The following is a 17,110-nucleotide window of genomic DNA, read 5'->3' as shown; positions in this document are numbered from 1 at the left end:
CTCTGTACTGAGGTTCCATTTAATCAATCATCCCTTTATGTGCTATTAACCGCAAGTGTCAACTCTTGGAGGAAAATTACTACAGTAAGGACATAGGCAGTTAAGAAACTCACATTAGACCTCTGTAACTTGGCAGCTTTGAAGAGTGTAAAAACTTCTGAATAGGTTATCCAGATGTCTACAAATTTTAGATCTCCAGTCCTCCCTTTAAAGAGCTAAATAATAATAATGTAGGGTCCTAATTGCCAGGGAATCTTTCTATCTATACCTTAAAGGTCTGAATGGTCTTAGGACAAAGGCTACACTTCTACTCTGGGAGGGTATTTGCCCACATATATTGTGAGAGTGGATACAGAAATATCCCAATCAAGGTTTGCAGAAACTCTGTGCACTCTCCCTTCACAAAACAACAACAAAAACAAAGAACTAGGGAAGGAAGCCTTTGGAACTCATGAACTGAAGGAATAAAGGAACTGATCCATTATAAAAGGCCAAAGACACCCTGAAATCACCAAGGAGGTTATCTGCATCTTTCCAGTCAGATGGCATGTTGACATTTATCATCAGGGAAAGATGGCCCAAAACAGACCTCTGAATAGCCCCCACACATACACCCAGGCAGTGTACAAGGTCACTGGCTGAGGGTGCCCCAGTGGGCGCACAAGTCAGTATACTCCCTCCAGGATACTGCACACTTCTGGGAGACAAACAATTCTTTTGATTGGGACTAGCAAGGAAGAATTCAAGAAGCAGGCCTCACTTATTAAATACATACAATAGGGTTTTTTGTTTTTCCTTTCTGGTTTACAAGAACTACTACTCATTAATGAGTACAGATGTAGCAGAGTAGGGAAGTATTAGGCCATGACACAAAAATCTCCCCACTTGGAAGAAAGCGAGTATGAACTTTACAACTGAAAATATTACTCTCACAAAAATGAGATGCAAAGTAGGGAGACTAATCCATTAACTGGTCTCACAATTCTGGCCTATCTCATCTAAAGGCTATTCTGTCCTAATTAAGACAGAAACTCTTGGGTGCTGAGAATATCACTAGGAATATTTACCAATAGTTCAATTACTTCATATAGCTCCTGTTTCTGGTTTTACCAAAGGGGAAAAAAAAGGAAAAATATGAAAGTTATTCTAGGTCAACTTAGAGAATTATATATAAGCAAAAATCTTTTTAGTAGATTTAGATATTCAATTATTTTATCCTCACCTCCAGATTACTAAAATCCAATAAACCATGGTCTAAATATTTTAGAAAATTTCCAATGAAATAAGTGCATCTGCTTCATGCAAAGCTATAATGTGAATCACTGTTAGATCAAATTTGGACTTGAAAGCTTACTTTATAGTACATATATGTAAAAAGATAATGTATAACTAAAAAAAGAGGTCCCTAGGTGGCTCAGTCACTTAAGCATCTGTCTTCGACTCAGGTCATAGTCTCAGGGTCCTAGGGTCAAGCCCCGCACTGGGTTCCCTGCTCAGTGGGGAGTCTGCCTCCCTTTCCCTCTGCTCCTCCCCGCCTAGTTCATGCTCACTCTCTCCCTCTCTGTAAAATAAAATAAAAAATAAAATAAAATCGAAATGTGACAAATATACTAGAGTGTAAATGTGTAGTTCTAGAAGGACTGAGCTCCAAAAATTTAACTTCCATAAAGCATCTCAAATATGTCATAATATAAAGAGCCTGCTACTATGTTTGTAGATGATGTTAGAATACCGAGAACACACCTCTTCTCACTGTGGCTGGGAGCATTAGATCTAGATTTTCAGTGGCTTCATACTTCCTCTCAGTGCACTGAAAGTAGGTACTCCCAGTTCCAAGCCACTGGGTAAGAATTTCTACCACTTGTATATAGGGTTGCAAGTGGAGAAGGGTTTGTGATATGCGTCAACCTTGGAGCCTTCTCAGCCTGAGTGGTCCCATTACCCTCTTTCTCTAAACCTACCTGCTTCGAGGGCCCCAGTGAATTCCCTCCCTCATTATCCATTTCCATTGTAGCCTGTCATCTCAGATGACTGAGTATTTTCTCCACAAAACAAGGGCAAGCCTCACAATACTTCCCTATCCTCTTGTCCCTGAAGGATACCACAGAAGTCTAGATGTTTTAAAGAAAGCTTGCTGATAAGAACAATGAGAACAAATAGGAAGTTAAAAGGTCATCTCTTTTGCCCTTTTCCTTTTGTTCCTTTTCACTCTAAAGGGAAAGTTTAAACACACACACACACAAGCATGCACCCACACAGGTAATAGTAGATACAATATTTAAAGTCAATAAATTTTTCCCAATATTTTGATAAAGGTGAGAGGAGAAAATGGAGAGCTATGGATGCTGCCTATGAAATCCATACTGAGGCAAAAAGGAAGGGAGGATGTAGTGGTGAGGTAATTCTCTCTCTTATGTCTATCACTACAGGTCCCCCCAACTGTCTGTCTCCAAAGATCCCTGCCTGAATTGACATGATCTGGAGTTGTAGAGGGAATACTGGACAGCAGTAGATCCTACAAGAGAGACTGACTAGGGAAAGGAAAGCAGGGGCAAGGGGATCCCACGTGTTGGTTTAAAAAAAAAAAAAGCAACAACGAAGGGATACTCCTGTGACATTCACAAAGAGACATTTCCTACACATGGGTTGTCTCTACATCACAGTGAGCTGTCCTCTTCGAAATAGATCCCCTAGAAGGCTGCATATTCATTATCCATTCTAATGATTCTACCACGATTTAAATAATCTCTGAGCAGGTGACATTTAAGGTGAGACCTAGTGAAGTAATAATAATTATCATAGTTAACACATAGTGCTTACTATAGAGCAGGTGTTATTCTAAGTGTTCTATGTATATTAAATCATTTCATCATCATAATTAGTCTATAAAGTAGCTCCTATTTTATCATTTTATAGATGTTGGAACTGAAGCAAAAAAAAGGTTAAATAACTTGGCCAAGGTCAGACAACTCTAAAATTCAAACTTACACAGCCTAGCTCCAAGTATGCTCTCAATTCTACGTAGGAGGTCATCTCAGGAAAGAGTATTTCAGGCAGAGGAAACAGCAAGTGCGGAATCCCTAAGGTATCCATGAGCTTGTCACAGCTGAGATGCAGCAAGGAGGCCAGTGCAATGTATTTAAGTGAGATGGTAGACAAAGTCAGAGAGGTAACCAGGGCCCGATAAGACAGGGCCTTTGAGGCCATGGTAAGCTATTTATGGGGAGTAACTGGAGTTTTTAATTTTTTTAAAGGATATTTATTTATTTATTCATTCATGAGAGACAGAGAGAGAGAGAGAGAGAGAGAGAGAGGCAGAGACCAGGCAGAGGGAGAAGCAGGTCCCATGCAGGGAGCCTGATGTGGGACTCGATTCCGGATCCCAGGATTATGCCCTGGGCTGAAGGCAGACGCTCAACCGCTGAGCCACCCAGGGATCCCAACTGGAGTATTTTATTTTTTAATTTTATTTTTTAGGGAAAAAAGAAAGTTTTATTTTTATTTTTTGTATGTTTTTTTATCGGAGTTCGATTTGCCAACATATAGCATAACACCCAGTGCTCATCCCGTCAAGTGCCCCCCTCAGTGCCTGTCACCCAGTCACCCCGACCCCCCGCCCACCTCCCCTTCCACCACCCCTTGTTCGTTTCCCAGAGTTAGGAGTCTCTCATGTTCTGTCTCCCTCACTGATATTTCCCACTCATTTTCTCTCCTTTCTCCTATAATCCCTTTCACTATTTTTTATATTCCCCAAATGAATGAGACCATATAATGTTTGTCATTCTCTGATTGACTTACTTCACTCAGCATAATATTTTAAAGAGAGAAGTGACTTGGCTTGAATAAGCTCACGCTGAGAGCTGTGAGAACAGAATGTAGAGGATAAGAGTGGAAATGGAAAGAACTTAGGAGGCTTCTGCAATAATCTAGGCAGAAGATGATACAATAATCTAGGCAGAAGATGATGGATCAGGGAAATAGCATCAGGGTAGGGAGAAGCAGTAAGATCCTAAATATATTTTGAAGACATAAAAGATATGATTTGCTAACAAATTAGATGTGAGAAAAAGGGGTAGTCAAGAAGGATATCACGATACCACGGTTTCTAGTCTGAGCACCTGGATGAAGATGGTAGTTCTTTACTAAGATGAGGAACAATGCAGAAGGAGAGGGTTTTTACCAGAGGGCTGGGAGGCTGGAATAAAGAATTCAGTTTTAGATATGTTAAGTCTGTGATGCCTATTAGATATACAAATGAAGTTTTTCATCAAGCATTTAGAAATGTGAGTTTAAAATTCAGGGAGAAGTTAGAAAATTCAGCATCAAACAGATGGTATTTAACATTACAGGGCTGGATAAGATCACCAAGGAAATGAATGTAGGTGAAGAGAGAAAGGCTGGGGTCAGGTTCTTGGGAGGCTCAAGAATAAACATTAAGAGGTTAAGAAGAGAAAGAGGAATAGGCAAACAGGTAAATGAAAAAATGCAACCAGTAAGGAAAGAGAAAGGCCAGAAACATGGGCATCATGAAAGCCAAGTAAAGAAAATATTTAACAAAGAAAGAGTTAACAACGTGGAAGTCACTGGTGACCCTGAAGAGAAGTCTGTGGAGAGGTGGATGTGAAAGGTTGGGGTGTTCCAAGAAAGAATGCAAAGAGAGGAAGTAGAGGCAGAGAGTATAAGTAACTCTTCTGCAGAGTTTTGCTGGAAAGATGAGAAATGGATAATATTGGAGAATATGTGGAAGGGAAAGGCTTTTGTTATTTTTTTTTTTTTTAAAGATAAAAGGTGTCTACACTGTGCCTGGCACAGTGACTGATGCTCTGGATTGGATTAGTACAGTACAGTCCCTCTGAGGATCTCTCATTCTCCTATCTTGTCTTCCCAGAGAGCTGACTTTGCCCATTCCATATGCCATCATGGCTAAAACAGGTTATACTCCCCCAGGTAACCATTCTTCCTATCCCCTGCAAATTTATCTACTTTATCCTTGTAAGGCTGTATAACATGACACGGAACCCCTAGAAATTGCATTCACTCCATTACATTTTTCCCCACCTTGTACTCATAGAAATGGTCCCACACTATTCTCACTTGGATAAGGCACGCCAGTTACCTTAGCACCAGAGTACAACTACCACTGATTCTGGATCTGTGACGGACTACAGGTGCTCACTAACAACCATGTTCTCTCCTTCCCAATATTCTTGCATCTGGGTGAGGGCCAAATCACTAGTTCTTGCCAACGAAAAATAACCAGAAGTGACATGTGTCACCTCCAGGCTGAGGCACATACCTGTCCGTCCTCTGCCATCTATCAGCTAAATGCAAATAGAAATAGGACCTGAAAGAGATAGGAAGGTCACTCAATGGAAGAAAACTTGGGTCACTTAATGTCTCTGCAAAATAGAGCCCCTCCCACCCTGGCCTACATTAGATTAAACATTAAATGAGAAATAAACTTTTATTGTCTCAAGCCACTGATAGTTTGGGTTATTGTTAGAGCAGTTAGCTATTTATGTGTTTCTGGATTACCCTGGCTTTTTATTTGCGTTAGCACTGACCTTCTTACTATGTTACCAGTTCCTGACTATATTATGCCTTCTATTTCTTGATAACTCTCTAGACTGCTTTTTATTGTACAAAATAAATGCAGCTCTTTAAATACGGGACAGAGTTTGCCAATTTTTTTTAATGAATGCTCTCTACTCTTCAATAGAAGAAGCCACACATCCACTACTAAGCTACTAATCAAGACTACAGGTTTTAACCCATGATGGACTTGTTAAACTTTCTAAAAATACAACTTCTAAATCCAGTCAGCAATCTTGCAGGTCTAAGTGGCTGATCATAAAGCCAATCAAGCAAAAGCTGAAGGATCTCTGAAAATTTATAGACCTTACTGAGGAATAATCATCAATAAAAAACCATTAATCATGGTAATCTTAAAAGTTTCAGATATTAATAAAAGCACATCAATATCAATCTAGTAAATTTTGAATTTCTAAGAAATTCACAACACATTTCATTCTTGATCACATCAAAATTAAAGAGCCACACTGTACTTAGCTAACACTAAATACACTTCAATTACTGAAGTTTATTCACTGGAAATCTAGAGTACACAACACATGTATTCTGTTTCAACCCCAACTGGAAGTACCTCAATTTAATTCTGTCACTAATCACCTGGTGTTGGTGGAGAGGTCACCTGTTAAAGGGCATGGACCCCTAAAAGACTGCCCTGACTTCAGAGATCCCTAGCCCACCTGCCCTTCTCACACGCTGGCTATACATTTGGAAGTTCCCATGACTATCAGGTTTGATAATTCACTAGAACAACTCATGAAACTCAGGAAAGCACTATTACTTGTGATTGCAGTTTTATTACAAGAGATGCAAATCAGAAGGATCACACAAATGGAGACATACACACACAGAGTGAGGTCTGGGAGGGAATGCTGTGCTTTCATGCTCTATCCTGTGGAATTGGGGGTATATCACATGCCACCACTACACACACAATGTGTTTATCAACAAAAAGCTCCACTAACCTTTGGTATTTAGAGGGGGTTTTTTTTGTTTTTTTTTTTAAGATTTATTTTATTTATTTGGGGGGCGGGGCAGGGGGAGAGGAGGAGAAAGAGAGTCCCAAGCAGTCAGCACAGAGCCCGACTCAGGCCTCAATCTCATGAACTCGAGATCATGACCTGAGCCTAAACCAAGTCAGTTGTTTAACTGACTATGCCACCCAGGTGCCTGCAGTATCTAGGCTTCTTAATGGGCTTCACTACATACACAGGACTGATATGATCATTGGCCATGTGATGACTGAAATCCCTAACTTCCTCCCTTCCCCAGAAGCCCAGTTGACTCAAGTCCTCTGATAACCAGCCCCTATCCTGAGGCTATCTAGGGGCCCATCATTACTTCATTAGGATCACACTCCTATTACTTAGGAAATTACCAGGGTTCTAGAAGTTGTGTGCTAGGAACCTGGACAGAGACCAGACAAATTCTTATTAGGCACTGTGCATTATATTGCCAAGCACAGAATACAGTAGCAGATTATTTACTTGCAAAAATAAACTTAGCAATGAATTCAAGATCTATAGTCCTCTGATAATGAGGAATAAACAAAGCACTCTGCTTCTAAGCCATATTTTTCATACTATCCCTTTTCTGATAAAATGTGAAATAAGAAAAAAAAATTTTTTAAAGTCACTGAAGTATGCTAACATATGAAAAAACTCCCTAAGAGGAAAGGGTCCATAATTTTTAGGTTAATCAAATAAGTACCATGTGTTTACCAGTGCTTAGTAAATGATTTTATTATTCTGAAAAATATAATAGTGACTTTCAAGTAATAAGTATAGCCAAGAAAACAAGGTTCTAGTTCTAGCTGACTATCTTGGGTTCTAATAGTTTAGGACAAATCATAAGTTATTTGAGCAAAGGTTTCCTCATATATAAAATACAGATTACATAATAACAACACATTAGTATTAGTAGAGACCTATCTTGTGTGAAGATCTTTTATGCAATATATTTCTGGGAAAGCGTATTAATGTTATTATTTGATGCTGTATGTTATACAGTATAAACAAATTCTTCCTATTGCTAAAGAACTTATTTTCTGCTAAAAGGATACCAAGGGAGCCACCCCTTTGCCTTCAGGAACAAAAGAAAGGCATCTAGCATTAAAATATTTATAGCTGACAAGTAACACGATAGGGCTACAGTTCTAAGATGATTCAACCTGAAACAATTCTGATGTATGACTCAAGGAAGCAGTTATTTGCTCAGAGCTAACACAGGCTTTTCCCTTCATTTCCATTCATTACTTTTTGCTGCCAAAACTCTCATTAAAAAAAAAAAAAAAAAAAAAAAAAAAACAACTATAAGGAGTCAGAAACAAGTAACTCCGTTTAGTTTGCACAGCAATACCAAGGAACATATACAAGAATACCACTTTCTTCCTCTTATCCTCTTCAACAAAACACAACAAAACACCTGCAAAAGAAATCAACTAGTTCTTTAAAGAAAAGATACAGGGTTGCTTGGGTGGCTCTGTGGTTGAGTGTCTGCCTTTGGCTCAGGTCATGATCCTGGAGTCCTGAGATTGAGTTCCGCATCAGGCTCTCTGCAGGGAGCCTGCTTCTCCCTCTGACTATGCCTCTGCCTCTCTCTGTGTCTCTCTTGTGAATAAATAAGTAAAATTTTAAAAAAGAAAGAAAAAAAAAAGATATAAATTACAAGCTAGGAAAAAGGGTTCACCTGTTTTACTAATGCCCCCTGATTCAAGGTCTATGAAATGGTTATATGAGCAAAACAGGCCAAAAAATGTTACTAAGATTCACAGAGAAAGAAAATCTTCCTATAAGAATCAAACAGAAGCATTATTATTCCAACAATTACCTGAAGTTTTTTGCAGCTAGAATGGCTCCATTGATGTAATTGTTGCTAAGTGAAAGTGGCCTCTAAGTCTCTCCATCAAGATGCACTTTTATCCAAAGGTCCTCAAGGCCCTCCCCTAAAATGCTAGAACATTCAGGCTTTAAAATGAACTGCTGCAGGGATTCCAGTTCTTAAAATGGTATTGGGGGATAGCACAAACCTATGAAATCATGGTCCACATATCTTAGGAAGAAGACAATTTGACCTGTTGAGGAACTTCCTAGATCCCAAAGCTACTGCCTAGCATACTTTAAAAAGTTAAGAAAAAAGTCAAGTCACCTACGGTAGGGTGAAAAAAAAACCATTTTAACCACTTTCTCAAATTTTTAAAATTAGCAAAAAACAAAACAACCCTGGAAAAAAACAGGAGGGGAGAGTAGAATTTTTCTCTTCCTTATAGGAAAAACAAAGCCTTCCTTTCTGTCTCCATCAGACATAGAAGAAAACCCTCAAGATGATCTCAAGCCCTGAATTTCAAATCACAATTCCTACTACCCACCAAGAACCTGTACTCAGCTGTTTCAGTAACCAGCAGCTTTGTTCAATGCTTGCAAAACTGAACTCATCATCTCCCGCAATGCTTTTCCTCTATTACTGATGCCACAATTCATGTAGTTGATAAGTACTGCTATCTCCTTACTCATCCCTGAAGAAGGGTTAACACTAAAAGGGATTCATATTCACTATTTTACTGTAGCACTCAGAGTACTATCTGGTACTTAGCCAGATTTGACTTCCTGATTAAAAGTCATTCTAGGGCAGCCCCGGTGGCTCAGCGGTTTTAGTGCCACCTTCATCCCCGTGTGTGATCCTGGAGACCTGGGATCAAGTCTCACGTCAGGCTCCCTGCATGGAGCCTGCTTCTCCCTCTGCCTGTGTCTCTGCCTCTGTGTGTGTGTGTTTCTCATGAATAAATAAATAAAATCTTAAAAAAACAAAGAGGATTCAATATCCTCATAACATAGAAAATCTTAGCTGTTCTGTTTCTAGAGCATAAATATCGAATATAAATACTTAGTTTACAAAATATAAACTAAACTATATGTGACCTTAGGTAAACTACTTAGTCTGTTTTCTGGAAAGGAAAATGGCAATAATGAATGAAGTTATCTTATAAAAACAGGAACTACCATAAAGGTCCTTTTCTTTTTTAAAGAAAATAATTTTAAGCATAAAATCCAAACCCTTCAGTAACATGAATCTACCATTAAATACTGATTTGTAGTTGGAAGAAATGTCCTATAGTGACTAATATAAAAGATATAAGCAGCATTTCCAACAAATACTGTAGATGCCAGGAAAAAAAATTTGCGTGTGTCTGAGTAAAAGGTAATCCTAAATAAATGAAGATCCATGCATCATCACCCAAAGTCCACAATTTATACAAGGGTTCACTCTTGGTAATATATATTTTCAAGGTTTTAACAAATTTGCAATGGCATGTATCTATCATTTACAGTATGGGACAGAAGAGTTTTACTATCCTAAAAAATCCTCTGAGTTCTCTGCCCCCAACCCAAGGCAACTACATACCTATACCTTTTTTGCTGCCTCCAGCCTTCTGCCTTTACCATAAAGTCAAAGAGCTGGAATCATTATATATATATAATGGATATATAGATATAGATATAGATATAGATATAGATATAGATATCCTTTCCAGATTGGTTTCTTTCACTTAGTAATATGCAATTAAAGTTCCTCCATGTCTTTTCATGTCTTGGTAGCTCATTTTTCTTTGGCACTGCACAGTATTCCACTGTATGGATATATCATAGACTATTTATCCATTCACCTACCAAAGGGTATCTTGGAAGCAACACTTCCAAGCTTCCAAGTTTGGGTCATTATGAATACAGCTGCTATAAACATGTGTGTATCAGTTTTCAACTCCTTTGGGCAAATACCAAGGAATAGTTCTATATCATATGGTAAAGTGTATTTACTTTTATAAGAAACTGTCAAACTGTCTTTTTCAAAGTGACTGTACCATTTTGTATTCCCATTGGCAATAAGTTAAAGAGTTAAATATTTTCTTTAACATGTATTAATTTAGTTAAATATTGTATTTATGTTGTCATCTTGATAACAATGGCTCTGTCATCATTATAGCTATTTAACACAAGACTATATTGACTATAAAGGGTTATATATAACTAAGTTATATACGTAACTAGACAAAATTATACACTGCCTATAGAAAACAGGATTCTCTCTAACAAATAAACCAATGAACTCTAACAAATCTTAACTATTATTTTGAAGTCTTTGAGTAGTCAGAGATATGGACATCTTGGGAATGACATGTTTACTTCCTTCCCACTTTTAAGTAAGTGGCAGTAAAAATAGTCTAATCTGCAGGATGTAAAATAAGCTTTCTTAGTCAAGAATCACAAATGATTGGACTCAGAAGAGTTCTTATAGACCAAAGAGAGAATCACTTCCAAAGCCCTACCTGGTAATTTCTTTACATCAATGAGTAGTAACCACCACTGACCCAGTGGCTCAAGCCAGACAGCTGGTCATCCTTGACTCCTCTTTCTCTCTCATTCCCCACATCTAATCACATACTTCATCCTACTGATTTAACCTATTTTTCTTAAATCTAATTCTCCCCACCCCCACTGCTATAGTCTGATCCAGTACCATCTCTCATCCTGAATTATTACATGTCATCACTGTTCCTAGTGCCCCCAAGCTTACTTCCCACCAACTCTTACTCCATAATGCCACCAACATATCTTTCTAAATACAAATGTGATGTTACACTCTTTCAAAATTTTTCAATAGTGCTTCATCATCCTAAGGATAAATCTCAAATTCCTTAACACAGCTTCAACATTTTTCACAACCTGACTGCTTATGTCTTAACCCTTCCCACAGGATTTTCTATATCCTTTGTATTCTGCACTCTAGTCACTCAGAAATTACTAGCTGTTCACCATATGTACAATATCCTCTCAAATTAGCCAACTTTTACTTATGCTGTTTGGTCGCAAATATTTCCTCTAGCATTGTCCCCACCAATCTACCCCTATATTCCACCAATTCTTAGCCATTCTTCAGTTCTACGTTTATAGGCATTTCTTCTGGAAAAGCCTTTAGTTCTATGAGGATAAGGTTGTATCTTGTTCACCTCTGAATCTCCAGGCCTACACAGTGCCTAGCATAATACAAATTCAAGGACCATTTACTAAGTAAATGAATAATTAAGAATATGGGATAGTTAAATGAACATGAGATTGCTCCTGACTTTGTGTGAAGATTTTTACCTTGTTTGTACAAATTCTAGAATAATAGTTTCATGGAGGAATAAAAGTCATTTAATAAGAATTTCAGATTTGTGATTATAATTGTACTGAAATTATATGTTAAAATGATCATTACTGGAAGACAGTAGAGCAGGAGGACCCTCAGCTCACCTCGTCCCATGGTACGTAGATAACATTCTTATCAGGGATCCCTGGGTGGTGCAGCGGTTTAGCGCTTGCCTTTGGCCCAGGGCACGCTCCTGGAGACCCAGGATCGAATCCCACATCAGGCTCCTGGTGCATGGAGCCTGCTTCTCTCTCTGCCTCTCTCTCTCTCTCTCTCTATCATAAATAATAAATTAAAAAATAAAAATAAATAAAAAAGACTGTATTTATTAAAAAAAAAAAAAAACATTCTTATCAGAGTAAATAAGCCAGAAAATGACCTGAAGACTGCATAACAGACTCCACAACTAAATGCAGAGAAGAGGCCATACTGAAGAGGGTAGGTAGGGTGGAAATGCAGTCAGTTAGGAACTAAAGGAACCTGTGAGGCTATCTGCAGTAGGGAAGGAACCAAGAGCATGGAGAAGGGAGCAGACCCGCACATAGGGGATCCTGTATGGGGAAAATAAACCGCACAGTGATTTGAAAAGCAGAGAGCCTGAATTTTATGAGTTCTTATAACCAGTGGGACTTAAAACCTGGAATTTTAGAAATTGGCAGGTTCGGCTCTGGAAGAGCCTAGACCCTGCCTTAAAGACAAAGAACAACAAACAGCCCCTAAGGATCTAGCATAGAAGCAGCAGTTTGAAAAATCTCTGAGGCAAACAAGAGTAGTTTACTAATTTAAAAGGGGTCCTGGAGGGGCAGAGATCCTTGGGAGACTCCTCCAAGAAAAGAGGAGCTGGTGGGTGCCATTTCCTCCTCACATTCCCTATATAAACGTATAGCCCCCTGTGGGAAACAGCTCAGAGCTACTCGCTACATAATCTGCTTACACCAAACCCTGCTACCCTCCCGCTCTGTACCTTACAGGTCTTCCCCCTCTACTTGGCCAGAGCCAATCCAGGGCAGTGCCACAGGCCTGGCAGTGTACAAGCAGCCAGGACAGGGGCCAGTGACACTCCAAAGTGACTCCTGCCCCAGAGAGATTAAATGATAACCACAGATTGCAGCTCCAGCAGTGGACTGGGGGCAGACATCTGGTCTGACTGCAGGCCGTGCCCACCAACATAAGCTTCTCAGGGAAAACACTGGGAAAAGTGCCCTCCAGTTGGTGCTACTGCCATCTCTGGCAAACACCTGGTCTGACTCAACTCAAGCTCATGGCAGCTCCACACTTGCTCACTAACAGCACAAGGACCAAACACTGCCTACAACAGGCAAAGAGAGCCACTGTAAGAAAAAGTGGTTCAGCCACAGTAGCAGCACTCATGCAACACACATAGGAGATACTCTTAAGCACCAGGTTCTGGTAAACAGGGGACACTACACTATAGGGCTACAGGACTACTTCATTACTTTCAAGAGCAGGGGGGAAGCTGACTTTCCTAACACACAGAAACAGACACAAAGAGGCAGAGAAAATGAGGACACAGAGGAATATATCCCAAATGAAAGAACAGGACAAAATCACAGCAAGAGACCTTAGCAAAATGGAGATACATAATATGACTGATAGAAAACTTCAAGTAATGGTCAGAAAGATACTCATTGGATTTGAGAAGAGTGGAGGACATAGTGAGACCCTTAAAAAAGAGATAAAAAGAAAGAGATGAAGAAAACAATAAATGTAATTAAAAATACACTAGATAGAATAAATAGTAGGCTAGAAGAAACAGAAGAATAGATCAGTGACCTGGAGGACAGAGTAATGAAAAGTAATCAAGCTGAGTATGTAAGAGAAAAAAAAAATTATGCAAAATAAAAATAGACTTAGGGAACTCAGTGACTCCATCAAGCATAGTAACCAGTTACACTACAGGGATCCTAGAAGGTGAAGAGACATAAAAGGGGGCAGAAAATTTATTTTAAAAAATAATAGCTGAGAGGCCCTTGAATGTCTGAGTTGGTTAAGCATTTGCCTTCAGATCAGGTCATGATCCTAGGGTCCTGGGATTGAGCCCTCTCTCCCTTTCCCTCTCCCCCCCCCCCAAATAAATAAATAAAATCTTAGAGAAAGAAAAGAAAAGAAAAGAAAAGAAAAGAAAAGAAAAGAAAAGAAAAGAAAAGAAAAGAAAAGAAAAAGAAAGAGAAAGAAAGAAAAGAAAAGAAAGGAAAGAAAGGAAAGAAAGAAAGAAAGAAAGAAAGAAAGAAAGAAAGAAAGAAAGAAAGAAATAGCTGAAAACTTAGTGAATCTGGTTAAGGAAACAGAAATCCAGATCCAGGAGGCACAGAGATCCCTCAACAAAATCAACTCATCAGATCCACACCCAGACACATAATAATTAAAATGGCAAAAAGTAATGATAGAGAATTTAAAAACCAACAAGAGAAAAGAAAGCAATTATATACAAGGGAAACCCCATAAGGCTACTAGCTGATTTTTCAGCAGAAACTCTGCAGACCCGAAGATAAGGGCATGATATATTCAAAGTACTATAAGGGAAAAATCTGCAGTCCAGAATCCTCTATCCAGCAAGGCTATCACTCAGAATAGGAGATATAAAGAGCTTCCCAGACAAACAAAAGCTATTCATGACCAGTAAACCAGTCCAATAAGAAATGTTAAAGGGGACTCTTGAGCGGAAAGGAAAGACGAAAAGTAAGAATAAAACAAGTAGGAAGCAAAAAGCTGTAACAAGTATTATCTATAAAAATCAGTCAAGGGACTCACAAAGGATGTAAAATATGACACCATAAACCTAAAATGTGGGGAGAGAAGAGTACAGAATAGGTTCAAACTTAAACGGCCATCAACTTACTATGAACTACTATAAGCAGAACATGTTATATACAAACCTAATGCTAAACATAAATCAAAAACAAGTAATAGATATCCAAAAAACAAAGAGAAAGCAATCCAAACATATCACTAAAGACAGCCAACTAACCGTGGGAGAAGACAATAGGGAAGAAAGGAACAGGGAAGAACTACAAGAACAACCATAAAACAAGTAACAAAATGGCAATAAATCAATAATTATTTTGAATATAATGGACTAAATGCTTCAACAAAAGTCACAGATTGACAGAGTGAATATAAAAAAAAACAAAAAACAGAAAAAAAAAAAAAAGACCCTTCTCTATGCTGCCTACAAGAGACTCATTTCAGACCTAAAGACACATGCAGATTAAAAGTGAAGGGATGGAGAAGCATTTATCACGCAAAGAGAAGTGAAAAGAAAGCTGGGTAGCAAAACTTATTTTGGACAAAACAGACTTTAAAACAAAGACTGAAAAAAAACAAAAAAAAAACAAAAAACAAAACAAAACAAAAAAAAAAAAACCACAAAGACTGTAGCAAGAGATAAAGAAGGACACTATACAATCATAAACAGAACAATCCAACAAGAAGATATAACTGTAAATACTTATGGCCCAACATGGGAGCCTTCAAATACATAAAGCAGTTAATAACAAACATAAAGGAAGTAATAGAGTAATACAATAATAATAGGGGACTTTAACACCCTACTTACATCAATGGACAGATAATTCAAACAGAAGATCAAGGTAACAATGGCTTTGAATGACACACTGGATCAGATGGATTTATCAGATATATTCAGAACATTCCATCCTAAAACCGTGAAGTACACATTCTTTTCAAGTGCACATGGAGCAGTCTCCACAACAGATCACATATTTGGTCACAAAACAAATCTCAACAAATTCAAAAAGACTGAAGTCATACCATGCATCTTTTCTGACTACAATGCTATGAAACCAGAAATTAATAACCATGAGAAGAAATCTGGACAGGGCACAAATACATGGAGATTAAATAATATGTTACTAAACAATAAATGGATCAGCTAGGAATCAAAGGGGAAATAAAAAACTACATGGAGATAAATGAAAATGAAAATACAACAGTCCAAAATCTTTGGGGTGCTGCAAAGGCTGTTCTAAAAGAGAAGTTTATAGCAATATAAGCTTACTAAGAAGAAAAATCTTAAATAAACAACATAACCTTACGCCAGTAAAAGAGCCAGTAAAAGAACAAACAAAACCCAAAACCAGTGGAGGGAAGGAAATAATAAAGTTCAGAGCAAAAACAAAAACAAAAACAAAAACTTAAAAAACAATAGAACAGATCAATGAAACCAGGAGCTGGTTGTTTGAAAAGATCAACAAAATTGATAAATCTCTAGCCAGACCCATCAAAAGGATGAGAGAGAAGAGAGAAAAAAATAGGACTAAAACAAAATCAAATGAAAGAGAGGTAATAACAACAAACACCACAGAAATATAAATAATTATAAAAGAATTTTTTTATTATAAAAGAATATTATGAAAAACTATATGCCAACAAATTGGACAACTTAAAAGAAATGGATAAATTCTTAGAAACATATAACCAACCAAAACTAAAACAGGAAGAAACAGAAAATTTGAACAGATCCATTATCAGCAGTGAAACTGAATCAGTAATCAGAAAAGTAACAACAACAACAACAAAAAGTAATCAAAAAAGTCCCAAAAGTCCCAACAAAGTCCAGGGCCAGATAGCTTCACAGGCAAATTCTACCAAGCATTTAAAGAAGAGTTAATAACTGTTCTCAAACTATTCCAAAAAGGACACCTGGGTGGCTGAGTCAGGCATCTGCCTTCAGTTCAGGTCATGATCCTGGAGTCCTAAGATCAAGTCCCGCACAAGGCTCCCTGCTCAGCAGGTAGTCTGCCTCTCTCTCTGTCCCTCCTCCTGCTTGTGCTCTCGCTCTCTCTCATGCTCACTCTAATAAATAAATAAAACCTTAAAAGAAAATTCCAAAAAAAAACAATGGAGAAGGAAAACTTCCAAATTCAATCTATGAGGCCAGCATTATCCCAATACCAAAACCAAATAAAGATTACAAGTCAAAGTCTCTGATGAATACAGATGCAAAAAATATCAATATAATACTAGCAAACTGAATTCAACATACATTAAAAAAAAATGGTTCACCACAATCAAATGGAATTTATTCCCAGGAGTGGTTCAATATGCACAAATCAATCACTGGCATCAATAAGAGAAACGATAAAACACCATAGAATCGTCTCAACTGATGCAGAAAAAGCATGTGACAAAATACAACATCCACTCATGATAAAAAACCCTCAATACAGTAAGTTTAGAAGGAATATACCTCAACACAGTAAAAAACCACCTATGAAAAACTCACAGCTGAATACAAGCTGGTGCAAACTGGATAAGTGTGGAGGTTCTTCAAGAAGTTAAAAATAGAGCTATC

The 17,110-nt window shown here is 38.0% G+C and overlaps 1 protein-coding gene across 2 annotated transcripts in view; it reads right to left on the bottom strand.

Annotated features, from left to right (window-relative positions):
- DENND5B (DENN domain containing 5B) overlaps positions 1-17,110 on the bottom strand; it is a 189,537-nt gene that overhangs the window by 112,448 nt on the left and 59,979 nt on the right. The gene's annotated exons all lie outside the window — the stretch shown is intronic.

The sequence above is a fragment of the Vulpes vulpes genome, chromosome 8 (genome assembly GCF_048418805.1).
Source record: "Vulpes vulpes isolate BD-2025 chromosome 8, VulVul3, whole genome shotgun sequence".
NCBI classification, from domain to species: domain Eukaryota; kingdom Metazoa; phylum Chordata; class Mammalia; order Carnivora; family Canidae; genus Vulpes; species Vulpes vulpes.
The sequence above is the reverse complement of the archived record's forward strand: the minus strand, read 5'-3'. Positions and strand labels throughout refer to the sequence as shown.